The following is a 15,365-nucleotide window of genomic DNA, read 5'->3' on the forward strand; positions in this document are numbered from 1 at the left end:
ACTCTTGGAAATACTTCCATGTCTTGAAGATTCAGGTTGCCCCTGTCAAAGTGGAAGTAAATACAAGGTCTGTCAACCTCATTGAAATACTGTGTATGAGGGGCATCTATAGGGGGTCCTCTGAAAAAGAGAGAGCCTCACAGTAGTGTAAGTCTCTTTCATTGTTATCTTTATGTTAAGAACATGAATTACTGGTGAGTTTAAGAAATTTTACTAAAAAGATACCAAAGTACCAAAATCTCTACGCACTCTTCCATCAACTCTCGCCTCATACCATTACATTTTCACTGACAATAGAGAGGGAAATATTAAATAAATCTGATAAGATATTATTCTCAGAAGATATAGTAACAGATGTTTGCTGGCTTTCCACTCCCTTCTCTACCAGCTCCTGCTAATGCATACCCCAGGTGCCTGTAAAAATCCCTTCCCTATGGTACTTTGAAGGAGGTTCCCACGTGGGCTCATCTGCAGTCTGCCTTTTTCCCAACTACTCTCCTGTTTTGCACCATCACACCCCCTGGGAGCCACTGTCTCTTCTGTTGAGTACCATAGGCCCCATAGCCACAGTACTGGGCAGCACTCTACTGAGTGTGAATGTTCTGCTGCCATTTATACACTAGCCCCTAGGAGCCCGAAGTTGCAGAATACTCTGCTGTGAATTGGAGGAGTGGCAGTGGTAGGATTGAGTCTTCCATCTTAGATGTTACACAAAGAGAACAACTTGGAGAAAACTCTGTCCTATAGAGTTTTAATGACATGGATTTTATTTATGTATTTATTTATCTATTTATTTTGAGACAAGGTGTTGCTCTGTCACCCAGGCTGGGATACAGTGGCCAATCTTGGCTCACTGCAGCCTCTGTCTCCCAGGCTCAAGTGATCTTCCCAGCTCAGCCTCCTAAGACTTGACATGGAGTTTTAAAAATTACTAGGTTCACACTGAGACACAGCTAAAGTAAAGACACAACACTAGACTCTGGATGATCTTCCCCGAGAAAATCACGATCACATGGATCCTTCCCAGGGGCACTAAACAAAATCCTGGATGCATCAAACAGGTCAGGACAGCACAAGGAAAACTAACTCCAGGCTTCAGGTTTATTATTTGTATGCCTAAGGCTTCACTCCTCCAGCAAAGTCTTGTATCTTCCTCTCCATTTTACATGCTTTGTAAAGATAGAACTAAATCTCCACCTGTTTTAGTAAACAAAACATGACAGACGACCAAAAGTGTGAAAGCCAAAACCATGTGAAAAACTGCTTCAAAAGATGAGCAGCCCATTTGGAGGGAAAATATGTGGGTTGCTAGTGGGAGTTTCTCACTATTCAGTTTATACATGGGCTTTTAAAAAGGGGAAAAAGTTAAGAGGAGGTGAAGTGGGGAGATCTAGCTAAGATTTCTTTAAAACTTTTTAAAAGTCAGATTGTTATTAATGTATGGAAATATCACTTGCAAATATTAAAAATCCCCTCAAAAATAACCTCCAAGTCAATCTTATCGGAAAACATGATAGGCAAGAGCAAACCAGTCACATATAAGGAAAGATGGATGACCCCTGTGACCTGGAGGGTGACAAGGAAGGAAAGGATGATGTTGATCAGAAGGAAAAAGGAAATGTTTGGATTCTTGTTTCTCTTTACTATAGAAATAATAACAACTGTATTGGAGAGTTTGAAGTACATAGTGAGAACTTTTAAATCATCATTCCTTGGTGGCAGTCTTAATAGCCCCTTTCTTATACAAGATACTGAAAGCCACTGCCATCATAAATACAATTTTGGTCTTATCTTTGATGACTAATGTAAAACAGAACTAAAATCACTTTAAGGTTTATCAAATGAACAAATTTTTATATAGCATTTTAAATTGGTTTTGTTCCAAATTTTGCCAGGTTTATCAATGAGTGCCCTTACTCACTAGAGGGAATAATGAACTCTCATAGTGCAGAATGGGATCCGAAACTCACTGGATTTCTTCAACACCTTCCAATGAGTTTCACAGCATGATTTACAGCATTCAAAGCTGCCCTTGGCTCATTCTTCAGGAATGATGGATTGGAACCTCAGTTTCACTTTGCTTTGTTGGTTTTCTTTCTTTCTTTTTTTCTTTTTTTTTTTTTTTTTTTTTTTTTTTGAGAGAGGGTCTTGCTCTATCCCCCAGTGGAGTGCAGTATCATGATCATGGCTCTCTACAGCCTTGAGCCCCAGGCTCATGTGATGCTCCCACTTCAAACTCCTGAGTATCTGGAACTACAGGCGCACACCACCACGCCCAGCTAACTTTTTGTATTTTTTGTAAAGACAGGGTTTTGCCATGTTGCCCAGGCTGGTCGCAGACTCCTGGACCCAAACAATCTGCCTGACTTGGCCTCCCAAAGTGTTGAGATTACAGGCATGAGCGATTGCACGCAGCTGCGTTCTTGGTTTTCTGAATGGAGTCATAATTAAGATTGATGACTTGTGTGCACTATGCTGTTAAAGGTGACATTTTTAGATAAGAACAAAACATTCCATAGGAAAATCTTTACCAAGAAAGTTTCTTTTTTTTTTTTTTTTTTTTTTTTAAATTAAGAAAGAAGTCAAAAACTTCTAAGGTATTATGGCAAAGTAAAACCATCTGACTTTTGTTTCTTTTCCTCAGTGTCTGCAGGGTATTGGTTTCAGGAACCATCTTCCTCCATGGATACCCAAATCCATAGATGCTAAAGTCCTTCATATGAAATGGCATAGTATGTGCATCTAACCCACACATATCATCCTGTATACTTTAAATCATCTCTAGATCACTTAGAATACTGAATGCAACATGAATGCTATGTAAATGTTAATACTTGCCATATTGTATTGGTTTTTATTTGTATTATTATTTATTGTTTTACTGTTGTTTTTTTCAAATATTTTGATCTGCAGTTGATTAATTGCATAAATAGATATGAAGGGTCAACCATACATACAATCTGCTTCATGAAAAAGAGACTACAATTAATGGAATTGAAAATATATTTATATAAGAAGTTCTTCCCAAAATGATGGAAGACCTAAATTAAGGGACAAGAAATTTCAGAAAAATTAATATTAAAAAAAGGAGGTGAGGGAGTGAGAGACATAGACTGCTGAAGTCACTTTTTTTTTTTTTTTTTTTGAGACCGGGTCTCCCTCTGTCACCCAGGCTGAAGTGCAGTGGCATGCTCATGACTCACTGCAGCCTAAACTTCCTGGACTCAAGCAATCCTCCCAACTCAGCCTCCCTAGGAGCTGGGACTACAGGTGTGCACTACCACATCTGGCTAATTTTTGTATTTTTTGTAGAGATGGGATTTCGCCATGTTGTCCAGGCTGGTCTTGAATTGCTAGGCTTAAGCAATCCATCCACCCCGGCCTCCCAAAGCGCTGAGATTACAGGTGTAAGCCACTGTGCCTGCTCTTGAAGTCACTTATATTTTTAGAAGTTCATAAATACATGCATTAAAAAATGTGATGGAATATAAGAGAGAAAAATAAAACCGCCTTCAGAATTCTTCATTACAATGTTGTCATTCAAAATTAGCAGCAAGAGACAGAATTTCTCCAATGTGCAAAAATGATTTGATGACAAAATTCAGATAATAAAGGGTTAAATTAAATAACAAAACTAGGAAAATAAAAATTATTAATAATTCGTCATAATTTTGAATCCAGTAAAAGAAAGATAAACATCATTATGGGAATAAATATTATAGAACAGAATAAGAAAAGTTTTAAGTTTTAGCAATGTAAAACTAAAATAGAATTAGCTAAAATAAGAAAGTAAAAACAGAAAATAGAGGTAGAAGAAGTACAAGTATAAAACAAGTATTTTATATCATAGAGTTAAATGATATTCTCTAATTTAGTAAAATCAAGAAATCAATGTATATATTATTATTTTAAAGTATAAGGTAAGAATATAAACCTACTATAAGGTATGAATCAATAGTAGACCTGAAAATGACAAGATGACTGATAAAAATAGAGAGATGGTAAGGTTAGAGAAGTAAGAGGAATATAAGTGTATGAATTCACTCATCGTTCACAATGGGGTGAAAAATAAATGTTCAAAATAATAAATCGAGAAACAAACTTTAAGTAGGTTATATTAATTTACAAAGTAACCTATATTCATTAGGGTAATGTTGTCACCTAAAACAAATAAACTTTCAAATATCAGTGGCTTGATATAATATTTGTTTCTTATTTATGTAACAGTAGAAGGTGGATATTCTGGGTTGGTGAGTGACTTTCCTCCAGGTGGTGATTCCAGTACCCAGGCTCTTTCCATCCTGTGACTCTGCCAGTCCTAGGTTGATCTTCTTCTGCATCCTGCCAGCAGAAGGAGAAAGAAAATGAGAAAGACTTTCTTGAAAGTCTTAGTTGGTGAATGTCATTCATCACTTACGTTCATAATCCATTAACAAGAACTAGTCATCTGGCTGCATCTAGACACAAAAAGGGTAAGGGAATGGGGTAGAAAATAGGCCTCCCTAACCACCCACATCTAAGAAATAATTAAGAAGAAAAGGAAAGCATGAATTTCACTGGAGTCATTTCATAACTCCATGATACCAGCATACACTAAAAGAACTATAAACAGACTATAATAGACTATAAATCCTCCAACTTTTCAAAAAATGCTAGTTTTTATAAAACCAATGTTGGAGAAGCTGCCAAAAAAATAGTCACTATTAATTACAATATATGATAGTGTAAAAAAGAAAACTGCAGTAAGTTTGGCAATGCTATTGCTAAGAATTTATTCCACAAATACATGTGAGTGAAGTATCCAAAAGTATGCCGTGAAGATGTTTATTGCAGCATTTTTTTAAAAAGTAAACACTAAAAACAATTTAAATGCCCAACCCTTTTGGGACTGGTTAAATTTGGAGAAGAAAGAAGAGAGAGAGACAGAGAGAGAAAGAAAGAGGATTAAAGAGTACCTGGTATATCGCAGACAATAAATGTTTCACAAAGTATTAAATATATCTAAATATTTTAGCAAGAATACACAGAACTCTCTTCATTTTAAACTTTTCTGTTTAATTTCTTACCAAGTACACATGATACTTTTTTTAGGCTGAAAGTTTAAAGGTGATCAAATACCATCTTAGTTATCATAAATGACACCAACTGATGATCCAGAAACACTATTTTGGGGACCTGCTGGATAATTTCTGAGAAGTCAAAAACTTTGAGTTCTTTAGGGATTGTGCTTAAAACACTAAAGCATCTTTCACTGTATTGACAGGATACCACCAGGGGCTGAGTTTACTTTAATTTAACTAAATGTATGAAGGAGCGAAGGATGTCATATTGATAGCTTTCTGAATTCTACAGGTGACTGATGGGGGAAGATTTTTTTCAGTTGGTGGAGTGATCTGCCTGGATGATGAAAAAGATTCTGCCTTAGATCAAGTGTCCCAAAAGCAGACCCTGAGATGAGGATTTGTGTGCAAGTGATTTATTCGTGAAGGGCTTCCAGGGAAAACCTGGCAGGGAGAGGGGCAGAAGCTAGGCAGGAGTATGACATCCTGAGGAAGGTGGCTTCAGGCTGATCAGGCTGGAGGGCTGTGGTGTACAAGGAAAGCCTCAGAGTTGCACCTGCCCAAGACAAGAGAAGTGGGTTTTCATATATTCACATCTATCAGTCATTGGTTAAGGAGGGACAGGGAGAGAAACCTCTGGACCTCCCTTGGTAAAGAAAAAGGAAGCTAATAGATCACCCCCACCCCCACCAAAAGACCTGAAGGTACCAAAACTCACAAACACCTCGCTCCAAAGTATTCCAAAACAAGCATTAAAAAGGATCTAAGAGATCTAGGAGGAGTACTGACATTATCCACTACAAATTTAATCTTAAGAAAATAGAAATTAAGATAGTCATGTTTTTATGAGAATTTGTATAAGATAAAAGTAGTATTCGAAATCAGTGGGGGAAAGGATAAATTATCAAATAGCCAAGAAATAGTGGACCAATTTGGAAAGAAAATTTGTTACATTTCCTGACTCACACCATTTGCAAAAATAGATTTCAGATGCATTAAGGATTTAGATATTTAAAAATAAATCCAAAAACTATAGAAAAATTCCATAGGAGAATATTTGTAAAATCTTAAAGTAAGCCTTTCTAAAGGTATTGTTCTTGATCCTATGAACACAAAATTTAAAAAGAAATTAAAACGATTGCACAGCTGAAGGGACATAAGCAAAGTCAATTGGCAAATCATTGAATCACTCAGTTACCACAGGTACTAAAAGTGAAATGATTCAGAATGACACAATGCAAAACTTGCTGAAGCCTCTCCTCTGCAAGGTAGCTGGAGCAAAAGCCTTAACAACGTAATCTCCCATAGCCCCTGACACCTAACTTTTCTCCTAACTGTGGTATATAGTCAGAATCATAGAATAACAGATTGAGTGGAACCCCAAACATTATATAATCCAAGCACCTCATTTCAAGAGGAAGACAGTGAAGCCCAGAGAAGAAGTGATCACCACAGCCCACACCCTTGATACTGGGAGAACATGACCTTGACACCACTGATTTTTTGTTTCTGTTTTTGCTCATGAATTTTGCAGACATCAAGAAAGTCCAGGAACCACTCTTCTCCTTCTGCTCACTGGTTCAGATGGGACACCAATCAAGACATATATTATGCTTTTGGATGATATATTAGATACAGTGTACACTGCTCAGGCAACAGGTGCACTAAAATCTCAGAAGTCACCACTAAAGAACTTATCTATGTAACCAAAAACCACCTGTACCCCAAAAACTATTGAAATAAAAAGTAAATAAATAAAACTAACAAAATGGGGGAAAATATACATGCTTTTGGTCAAATATCATAAGGTGATTGGTCATGACAGGAATCAAAGTGTAACTCATATGGGCCTCAGGCATTGAGTTAAATTCAAGAAAATGTGATGGTAACTTTATTAACATGTTAGGTATCTGCACTTTCACCAACAGTATCTCACTGATAAAACAAGAGACTCACTTCATGAGCTGTAATTACCCCTAAGACACACTTGGAATCCAAGGGACCAAAGTGAGTAGGAGAATGTCTCCTCGTAGGAGTTAGAATGAATCTAAACTCTCACACAGTCCTGTTTTCCAGATGCAAATTCGAGCCTGGGCTCCACCCCAAGTGCTTTATTGATTAATTTGGCCATAGGCCTCCTTTCCATATGGACAAGAGTATGTACATTTCCTTTCTCATCCTACTTCATATCCTCTCTACAACTGTGGAATCACATGTTTCATAAAAAGTAGGTGAGAAGACATAACTTCACCAGGTCAGGATGAGCTGTATACCATAGTGGTGGTTTAACAAGAAACCACGTCAGTGACAACCTCTGGTCTATTTTTGCCCCAACCAGCAGAGTGGAGGAGAAAGTAGCCAACCTGGTACCACTGGTACCTGCTCACCCAACCCAGACACTGGCTTTTATTGAGGACTTACTAATTTCTTCTTCCCTCTCCATTCCTACCTCGATGTCACTGGCTTTTTCTTTTCCCTTCTTCTATGTGTGTTTGCTGACCACCTACTCCATGCTAGGCACAGTGAGGGACAATGGAAATCTAAAAGTGAATAGGACACTATCTGTGCCTCAAAGAGACTTCCAATTTTGAGCATTCTACAGAATCAAACACTCTCAGGCACAAGCCTCAGTCCTGAAAAAAATTACTAGCACCATTTACCTTTGTTGACATTATGGTATAATCCCAATGGTCTGCCACTGCTTAGAGTTAATGGCAAAATTCCCCTATGAGCTCTGACCTCTTTCAGATACAGTTAGCACAAGTGTCACTCACACAGCATTTAACACACAATATCAAAAAGGCAAAGATTTAAATGCTTCTTTCTGGGTGTAGTGCTCTGCAGTTCACCTTTTTCTGATTTTCTCATCCTCAGCATTCTAACTCCCTTTGCTTTCCTGTTCTCCGTCTACACTTACCTGAGACTGGACCAACTTTCTCCACTTTAATGAGACCTGTGGAATCTTTCTGTTCCTTCAAAGGACGTCCAATTTTTGACCCTTCCCTCCAGGATTGTCTTAACAGAGCCCTTGCCATTTGATTGTAAATATCGTTATACTCTGGCTAGCTATGAGGCCTTCATCAATTCTGTTGAAAATCCAGGAAGCTCTCCTCATTGGTGCCCAGAGTGAAGTCTTCCTTCTTATGCTATTCATGCCACTCAGATTAACACCTAGTGTAGACACCATCTTTCCTAGCTTTGTCGTCGATATTTGCCTCTGTCTTTCCTCATAAATTGCCACCATTATCATTGTTGTTACTGTGTATGCCCATTGGTCTTTGTTTTGATTCTTCCTCAAAATTCCTCCCCCCGAATTAATAATGCATAAATACTTAATGGGCACCCCTAACAGCAGCAATGTGGCTAAGAGCTGAGCATTCACTCAATGGGAACTGTGCTAAATGTTTGATTTGCATTATCTCCCTCAATCGTCACAAGAATCACCTATGGACAGCTTTTCTAACCATTGTAGGTAATTGTCTTAGTTTGGATTCCCCCAAAGCAGCCCCTGATACAAGGATTTGGGTGTATATAGTTTATTTAGGAAGTGGCCCTAGGAAATAGAGTGATAACGTAATGACCTCAGATAGGGAAGGTAGGAAAGCCATAAAGATACATTAATGGGTGAGAAACCATTGCAAATAACTGGGGTTCGATTCCTTCTGAGAAATTGTAGAATGCACCTCGAAATTATTCCACTGAGAAGCAAGGAATCTGGAATAGTTATTTACCAATTCCCATCCTTCACTGATAGATGATCACCCCTGGGGGATCTGACTCTTTGGAGAACTTCCAGAGGGCTGAGCAGTCTTCTGTGGCGAGAAAACACCTGCAGGCAGAAGCCAAAAGAAGCACTGCTATATACAGGAACTGTCTGCAGCCTGACTTCTCAGTGGGGCAAGGCGATACAGGCAGGTCATTGATGGCATCTGCTGCAGTAACATGGAAGAGAAATAAGGAGAGGAGAAAAAGATGGGAAGAAATAAAATGTAATCACATCTTCACCAGGCTTACAAGAATATACATATAACCCAAAGAAATTTAAAATTCATCCATGGAAAAACTGTTCATTGAGTACCTACTACGTTGCACACACAGTTTCCCAAACTGAGAGTGTAGGAGTGAGTAAAACATCAGTGGCCTTATGAAGTTTACACTCCAGAACAATAAAGTGCTTAATAAATGGTGCCATTTATTCTCTCTGCCCTTCTTGCTTAATAGGTCTTTGATCTGGTTTATGGATAAGATAGAGACCTGGACTTTGGACTTTGAACCCACTTTGCTTAGTTTTGTATTCAAAAGTGACATCACAGATTTGAGAAAAACTTCCACCTAGTTTGTAACTGGCAAGTAGAACACAGCCTGTCAAGCTGTTTCTTGCTGTCATTTACAGATTTCCAGGTACTTCATCACGGAGATTAAGTATGGAGTGATTTGGTACACACTATGTATTTGTGTCTGCCACTTCTTTTTTAGGCTTCTTACTGAAGCCTATGTTGCCTCTATTTTGCTTTTCCTCTAGTATTACCAGCCTGTTCTTCTCGACCCATAAGTGCTAGACCAAGATTGTCAAATTGACTTCTGAGGGTGACACCCACTAATCCTGCCTTGTCACTCTTAAGTATTTTGGTTATCTGTCACACAGACTCTTAGCACCCAACAGACCTCATAGAAGGCACCCTCTCCACCTCTTTCATATCTACCTGTGATCTGGCCACAGGAGGAGAGGGATTTGGTGGCACTGGAGGTGGGCAATGGCTTCAGCTTGACAGGCAGGCTTATAAGGGAGAAATGGTTTATATCCATGTACACTATCAACTGCTCTCTGACTGCTCTCCAGACCATTGCAGTAGCTTCCTACTGGCCTCCTTGTCTCCTCTCTGGGCTCCTTCAGAATACATCTGAAGTCCTCCCTGGATAGGGCCTACAAGACTCTATGTGAACAGCCCTCCACGGCCCCTCAATTTCTCTGATCTCATTTGGCACTGCTGTCTTTACCTCTCATTTTGTTCTAGCCACTACCCCATCAAAACAACTACTTTACTGCTTCAGGGATTTTACGCTTTCTGGTCCTTCTATCTGGAATGGTCTTCCCCAGACATCTGCATGGTTCACTCATTCTTTGCTTCATCCGGGTCTCTGCCCGAATATCATCTCGTCAGAGAGGTCTTCCTTGATCCCCCAGTAATATAGAGCACCTCCTTCCCACTCCAACACTCTGTAACCCCCATACTCTGTTCTGTGTTCCACTACAGCAATATTGCAACTTGTATTTTTTTCTTTGTTGTTGTTTGTCTGTCCCCGTTAGAATGTACGCACCAGAACTTCGTCAATTTTGTTTAATTATATTACCAGCACCCAGAACAAGGCTTGCCGTATAGTAGACCATCAGTAAATATGTGTTAATGGATAAGAAGGCGGATTTAGTGAGTATACATGTGTTAAAAGAGACTGAGCTTAGAGATACTACAACTTGAATATTAAACATTTATATATAAAAACTCATTCCACCATATAGATGCCACTCTCACTACTCTACTGCTATAGAATCTTGAAGCAATCCTGGCAAAGACAATTGCTCAATAAACCTTTTGGAAAAAATTGACCAGTCTTATTAGTCATTAGCAAAATACCAATTAAAACAATAATTAGATACCATTACTGACCAAGATTTTCCAATTATTACAGTTGCTGATGTTGGGAAGCCTGGCGTGAGAGTGAGGAAGGGGCTGGGCACTGGATTACTCCACTGATCAGAGTGTGGACACATTCAACTTCTCTAACTAGTTAACATGCATGAAAAGCCTTAGATATGCAGTTTTTTGGTATGTTACATCTGAAGAACATTATTACTATAAGAAAATGTTCACAGTATTTTTTTATAAGCAAGAGAACAGGGTGACTATAGTATGTGGAGCATAAGCCCATTTTTCTTTAAGGACTTTAAGGAATCCTCCCCAATCCTGGAAGATCAGATCCTTAAATGTTTACAGTGCTTATCTCCAAGCAGCAGGATTCCAAATAATTTCAATGTTCTTCCTTTTACTTGCCTGCATTTTCTAAATGTCTTATAAGTAACTTGCATTAATATTTCATTTTATTATGTAAGCATTACATGGGAACTTGAAAAACATTTATAAGAAAAAATAAATAAGAATAAAAATCAGCTTTAATAGTGATAAGCACTAGTAATACTATAATAGTAATTTATTCTTATTAAAATTTTATTTTAATATCAGCTAATTTAATAATAAATGATAATTTGTTTGGATGCTAGGACACACCCAGCTTCCTCTTGTTATTAATATGTGGCCTACACGATAAAACAGGCCGTCGAATGCCCTCTAGGATCTCAATAATTTGGGGTGGCAGGCCTCTGAACAGAACACATCAGTATCATTCCAGAAGAGACAAACTTGATTTGCGTTCCCTTAGCTGGGGGTTTTCACAAGTTAGCAACCTTGTAGGGAAATGCCTCCTTCGGACCCATGCTGGGGCAGCCCCACACTCCAGGAAAGTTTTCCATCAGGTCTTACTCCCTTGGCACAGGCATTTATATATGTTATGGTCCTGGAGTCTCCTCTGTTTAAACTGTGTCCTTCAGACTGATGCCTCACAGCACAGGAAAAAAGTGCTCCCTTATTCCCATTTATTCCCAGATAAGTAAAGGTTCCACCCAGCTCCCTCCAAGTTGAAAATAGCCACCAGCGGGGAGGCTGAGAGAACTAAACTAGGTCCTGGGAGATAATCTTCCAACCAATCTTCTGATAATTAATAAATAATATTATTTAACATATATGGGGCTTTATAATTGAGAGTGTCTTCTCATGTATGAAAATATATCTGCATGTTATTTAGTTTTCACAATCCTTTGATGTAAATAAAGCCCAATTTAGGGTGGCAGAGAATAAGAGCCAAGGGACCTTAAAGATCATATAGTCAAAGCTATTTCAATAATTAAACTTATACTCAAAAATCTATATGTGAGACCGGGCAGGCTGGCTCATCCCTATAATCCCAGCACTTTGAGAGGCTGAGGTGAGAGGATCTCTTGAGATCAGGAGTTCAGGACCAGCCTGGACAATATAGTGAGATTCTATCTCTATACTTCTTTGAAGAAGAAAAAAAATCTGTATGTGGATGGGATGCCATGGAACCATTACTGGAGGGCCATGCTTGGGTGCTTGTCTTCCCTACCCCTGCCTCTGTTTCAACTGGCCTGACATCAAGTCCTGTTAGTTCTGCCTCCAAAATGTAATTCCTGTTACTCCATTCCTCTCCAATACCTCCACTGGAAACACCCTCCTCTAAACTACCATCTTTTAAACTGTTGTCAGACATCAGCAAGAGTAACCTTTGTAAATATAAAGCAGATTGATTTCTTCCCCTACTTAAATGGTCCCGTTGCAATTATAGAAAAATCCTAAGTCTAACATTATCAACAAGAGCCTACACACCAGGTCCTTCCCACCTCTCCAGCTGTGTACCATTCAGACTCATTCTGCCCCACAACTCTCCCATCCAGCTGTGCAAACACACCAAACACCTTCCCAACGCAAGGCCTTTTCTCATGTTATTCCTTCCACATGGAGCACACTGAATGAACTCCTTGGCTGCTGTCCTTCAGCTCATTTTTCATGTCTCAGCTGAAATATTATTACCTGAAAGAAGCCTTCACCAGCCTCAAACTCAATCAGTATCCTGTGCTGGACATTGTAGATCATCTCACTCACTCTCCATTCCACCCTCCTCCTATTTGGAGAGGATAGAATGCTACAAACTGCACTGCTGACTCTCTTGCAGCTAAGGGTCTGGATGCTAATGCAGTTCCACCTGGCAATTTCTACTAGCAAGCACTATCATGGAAACATGAGGTTTCTCTCTACTGTCCCAGTTTTCAAATTCCTGAGAATGAAGTTAGTGGGTGCAGAGGCATTAGTGGCAATCATGGCATATTGACTGGCTTACTAAATCATGAATCACAGCCTTAGATATCCATTCCATTTTGTAGTGACCCAGGTGTTCAGAGCCAGTTTCAATAGGAGAATTTAAGTGAGTGGTGGTGTGTTCTTGACTCTGCAAAGTTCCATATGGGAGTTCCCCAGGAGGGTCAGTTCTGCAGTGTTCTGAGAAATACCCCTGAAGACCCAGGATTAAACTGCCCCTTCAGCCCTTCAAATGAGTTTTACACACATCTGATTCCTTGAATTAATCTACATCCTGCTTAAAATACCTAGAATTTTTTCTCTTTTCTGCACTGGAACCTGACTGATATAGTCTGCCTGTTAAACTCTCTCCGAATTCTTATCATAATATGTAATTATATACTTATTTGTGGGGCTACTTGTTTCCATCTGGATCACTGCTATGTCCCCAGCACCTAGGATAGTGTCTGACATAAAAAAAAGGAGAGTAATCAATATTTGGCAAACCAATGAGAGAATTTAGCACTTTCAACTATGTGGGTAATTCATTTGTCAACTGATCACGAAGATAATTAGATTCACACCTCAGTTACCTCTTATATCTTTAAACAATAACAAAATATCAAAGTGTATAAAAACTATGCAAATAGAGTTGTTTTTTACAGAGTGCCAGATATTTAGAACTGCTGCCTACAGTCCCAGTGAGAGAGAGGGTCTTGGAAAGCTGATGAAACAACTCCATGAATTAATTCTGTTTTCATTAAGTCTGGTCTGCTCTAATGTCTACTCCATCAGGAGACTTCCTTAGGCTTACTGGAAAAGGACAACCACTATGGCAACTTAAGTAGCTCTAGTTGTGCTACAGCTAGATAAAAAGGTTTTTCTAGGCCCATTGATTCTGAGTGTAAGGTTTTCAGGTTCTCAGATTGCAAGAAAATTTAGTGTGAACCAAAAAGTCTGCAACCTCAAGTGTGAGATTTGAAGGAAACAGGTGATCTGCTCCTAGAGTTCCAATTGCTTTCATTAACTCCGAATGTTTGACCAGAAAATGAATGCAAAGGAACCTAAGGGCAGATGAGTATTAGAATAGGTCCACCAAAAACAATGTTCTCAAAGCACCAGTGCTTCAAGCTGGCAATGCAGCAAGGTGGCTATGGAATGCGTTTTGAACTACACAGACCTGGATGCAAATATTGCCTCTTCAATCAATGAGCAAAAAACAAAAAGAAAAAAAGAAAACCTTCAGCAGGTCTCTAACTTCACCAAGTTTCAGTTTCTTCATTTATGAAATAAAAATCCTAGTCACATCTATGACTAGTTACGGGATTTGTTTCTGGGATTTAAGTAGAATCGCCTTTGTAAAATACCTAGCATGGAATTTAGAACCTATCCTATGTGTGTTTGACAAACAGTAACCACTATTGTTACTATTTAATGAGTACATTATTTGCCTGTCCCTCCATTATAGTATGGTGACATCTGATCCATCGATTCTGAACCGAGTCACTGGTCCAATTGTGATATTATATTAGCAATTGCTTCTGTTGAGATGAAAAGGTCTAAAAATGTAAGATATCATTTTAAAAAGATAGAAACAACCAGGAGTGGTGGCTCACACCTGTAATCCCAGCACTTTGGGAGGCCGAGATGGGTGGATCACCTGAGGTTGGGAGTTCGAGACCAGCCTGACCAACATGGAGAAACCCTGTCTCTACTAAAAATACAAAATTAGTTGGGCGTGGTGGCACATGTCTGTAATTCCAGCGCTCGGGAGGCTGAGGCAGGAAAATCGCTTGAACCCAGTAGGCAGAGGTTGCTGTGAGCCAAGACTGTGCCATTGCACTTCAGCCTAGGCAACAAGAGTGAAATTCCAAAAAAAAAAAAAAAAAAAAAAAAAAGATGGAAACACCGGATAGTATTTTTTACTTTGTGGGATGCTTGTTGCTACACTTTTTTTTTTTTTTTTTTTTTTGAGACGGAATCTCACTCTGTCGCCCAGGCTGGAGCACAGTGGCCGGAATCTCAGCTCACTGCAAGCTCCGCCTCCCGGGTTCACGCCATTCTCCTGCCTCAGCCTCCCGAGTAGCTGGGACTACAGGCGCCCACCACCTTGCCCGGCTAGTTTTTTGTATTTTTTTAGTAGAGACGGGGTTTCACCGTGTTAGCCAGGATGGTCTCGATCTCTTGACCTCGTGATCCACCCGCCTCGGCCTCCCAAAGTGCTAGGATTACAGGCTTGAGCCACCGCGCCCGGCCTGTTGCTACACTTTTAAAGTGTAAGCTTGTTGCTTACACATTTTAAAGTCAAGTCCACTCCCCCATATTTCATATGGCTCTGCTAAAGTTGTCACCTTCCCTGGGATGACCGCCTAGCATATTT

Source organism: Piliocolobus tephrosceles, chromosome 2, assembly GCF_002776525.5.
Source record: "Piliocolobus tephrosceles isolate RC106 chromosome 2, ASM277652v3, whole genome shotgun sequence".
In the NCBI taxonomy this organism is placed as follows: domain Eukaryota; kingdom Metazoa; phylum Chordata; class Mammalia; order Primates; family Cercopithecidae; genus Piliocolobus; species Piliocolobus tephrosceles.